Source organism: Lagopus leucura, unplaced genomic scaffold (genome assembly GCF_019238085.1).
Source record: "Lagopus leucura isolate 7727_CA_CO unplaced genomic scaffold, USGS_WTPT01 Super-Scaffold_810, whole genome shotgun sequence".
NCBI classification, from domain to species: Eukaryota; Metazoa; Chordata; class Aves; order Galliformes; family Phasianidae; genus Lagopus; species Lagopus leucura.
The window spans coordinates 11,492,283-11,495,896 of record NW_024962261.1 but is presented as its reverse complement, the minus strand read 5'-3'; positions in this window follow the sequence as shown (position 1 = coordinate 11,495,896).

The window sequence follows — 3,614 nt, the reverse complement described above, 5'->3', positions numbered from 1 at the left end:
AAGATGGGTTATCCTGCTTCTGTACTAAATGAATACAGCAGCTACGAGAACATAATCTCTAAGTATAGGAAAAAGAGAGAAAACTAAGCCTTACTATTTCATACTCTCCTGAACCCTCAGCTTGTCTCAGCCTTATTTAGACAATCCCACTTCTGTTGCCCACCTGTAGGCGAACAGAATGCTTGCACTGGAGTTCCTTTCTCAGCTCTAGCTTCCCACTTGTTTGGTTACACATTCTGATAAGACTTTCACAGTTCATTCATTCTGCACCAGGGAACCTCTCAGCCCATTATGGGCTTTATCACGGCATGTGAATATTTATGGACAGATTTCTTATCTGAGCCATCATTTCAGATTTTCTGCTTTGTTTATTTAAACATCATCTTTTTATGAGGACTACTTCTTGTGGATTTGGACCAGACAGTATATTTATTTAAAGAAAAAAAAATCATTCATTCCCTAAACCCACTGCTAATAATCATCCCCAAACACCTCCTGCAAACAGAAAAGCTCAGTAATAATGGCCAGTAGGAGTAATTTGCTATGGTAAATGTTTAAGTGACACAGAATATCATCTTAACAAGACAGCTATTGACATAGCAGGTTATTTTTTTCCTCCTCAGGAATGTTAATTAGAACAAAGAAACTAGAGGAAATATATTTAGTTTCTCTCTCACCTACTAAAATTGTACTTGGTGGAAGAAGCAGAAAAACTGGCTCTAAGAGCTAGTACACAAAACAAAGGAATTTCAGTCCTTTACTCACCAGCAGGAGCTAGGTCTTATTCCTTAAACCCTTTCACGGTGCTCTGAAGCTGTTTTTCAGCCTTTGAAAATAAACAAATAAATAAGAATCCAGTTTTTGTCCTATAGAGAAGGTCCTTGTGCTGTTTTTTGTTTTATTTGTTTTCTGAGGACCGACTGATCCATCTCTTTTTGGCATATAGAGATCCTCTCAGGTTCAGCCTGAATTTATCACTCATGACTGTTTTCCAAAATAAGTAAAATGCTGCTGCTGTGCCACCTGCAGATGACTTAGAATCTCTACCTTAACATGTATTAAGCAGTGCATTTAAACACTTAGCATTAAAGAGGCTACACAAAAGCAGCAAGTGTTCAGGCAAACAGTGGAGCTGATGAATGTTCCCCTATGTTTTTGACTCGGCCTTCATTCAGCTAGCCTAGATATGCTTCAATTTAATGCAAGCTGGAAAAATGGGCTTCATCTACCTAAAGTTCTCTTTACAAAACAGTTCAATAGTGGACAAATAAACATTTTGACAAGCACACAGGCACATAAAGGTTTTTAGAGAACATTTTTGTCACTCTACCAGGCAGTACTGAGAAGCACTGTTGCAATCATGTCTCAGTTCAGCCTCAAGGAATTGAACTGATCAGATAATGGCAGTGAAACAAATCACAAAATCATTATGAAGATGTGCAGCAAAAACAAGCAGTGCCACCACCATAGCGGAGCATGCAGCCACTGCTACACTTTGGCTTACCTAGAAGATGCAGACAATCTCTCACAGCCCACCCTTCTGCTCCCTGCTTGACTGCAGTGAGACAGGAGCTATAACGGAAGGACCTCAGACCAAATCATGTTCTTTCTACAACATTACTTATTAAGAACACGTATTTTGTGCTGAGACAATTGTAACTTCTTTGAGAAAAATATGATGACATATCATGAAAATACAGATGACATATGATGAAAATACATATGACATACACATGACATATGATGAAAAAGACTGTGGTCATGGAAAAACTGCTTTCAGTGGTGCTTGCTACAAAATCCACAGTAAACAAAGCAACTCAACAATAATTCCAAATCTAGAAATAAAGCACAGCAACATACTCTCTTTATATAATTGGTCTCCCTTCCTTCTGGATGCATCCCTTGGATCATTTACAATTGCTGATATCCTCCATTTACAAGCAGGAGAGCTTCCTTGAACCTTTTTTCTTACAACATCCTTATTGGAGCAAGCATCCATTCTGTATCTGTTTCTACAACAGTGATAAGCAGTTGAGAATTGTCTTCAGACATCTAAATGTATTCTGACATGTGCTTCACTACACTGATTTCAGCACGTTTAACACAAAATGTGCCATCTGTGGAGCTTTCTCTAACACGTCCACAATACCACACAGCAGACTGTAAAAACCTGAATGTTATTTTTAATTCACTCCTGGATTCATTTATGCCAACTGCATCTCAGACTGAAAAGAGCTTTCACTCAGATAAGTCATAATTATGGACTCTGTTAGCTTTCCAAAGCATACTGCAACTTTTTCATTTTACTGGTCTCTTAAAGAAGCTCAACCTTTGGTCTTTATTTGGGGATGTTATTTCTTATACATGAACAGGCAACAGAGCAGGAAAACAAATTCTTTTCCAGTTCAAACTTTAATTCAAACCCAGGACACCCAAGCCTAATGATTATTTTCTGTCCTTTTTTTCCACCAGGCAACTTTCCAGACAGCCTATACCTCTGCGTGGGGCTGTTATGGTCCAGGTGTGGGACCCAGCATTTAGCCTTGTAAATGTCATCTGAGATTGGCTGCAGCCTACGCAGATCACTCTGCAGAACCTTCCTATACTGAAGCAGATAGCAGTCTTGTCTAGCTTGATACTGTCCACAAACTTAGTGTGAATACATTCACTATTCTCATCCACACCACTGATAAAAACGTTAAACAAAATTGTCCCAAGACCATTCCTGGGGAGCACCACTGGTAACCAACCAACTTGAACTCCATTCACAATTCTTTGGGCCTGGTCATCCAGCCAGTTCCTCACCAGCTGAACTGTACATCTGACCAATCCATAAGCAGCCAGTTCCTCCAGGAGAATACTGTGGGAAATAGCATCAAACATCTAAACAAAATCCAGATAGACAACATAGAGAGCCTTTCCCTCCTCTACCAAGCAGGTAACCCTGTCACAGATGGACATCAGGTTACCTAAGCAGGTCCCGCCCTTCATAGATCCACACTGGCTGCATCTAACCATTCAGCCGTCCCATATGTTCTGTTATGGTTACCACTGAAGGTGATCAGCTCCATCACCTTCTCTGGTGATCATACTGACAGGCCTGCAATGCCCTGGATCTGATCTTTCTTCCTCCCGTTTGCTAATCTCCATCAATTGGGACAGCTCTAGTTAGTCAAGGACTGATGGTAAATAACTAAGGATGTCTTGGTGTCCTGTGCCACCAGCTACTTCAGTACCCTTGGATGATCCCCTTGGATGGATCCCATAGCTCCTCAGGACTTGTGGATGTTCAAAGTAGTTCATACACAGTTTCCCACTGGAATATAGGAGCTTTGCTTCACTCAATATAAATCAGAAGTCTACATACCCTCATTTTTAGCTTATGACTAAGCCAATTAAGGCGAAATATATTATTTGGAAATAGAAATGCTTGCACTGAGTACAAGTATTAGCTGACTTAACAGTATATTGTGTATGAAAATGTCCTTTGAAGGCATCTAAGAAAGGTAAAAGCAAAAGAATACAAGCTAAAAAACTGTTTAAGGCAAACAAAGTATTTATTTATTCTTTGTTTCTTAAAAAAAGTACTATTAACAAAATATTTTCTTCACAAT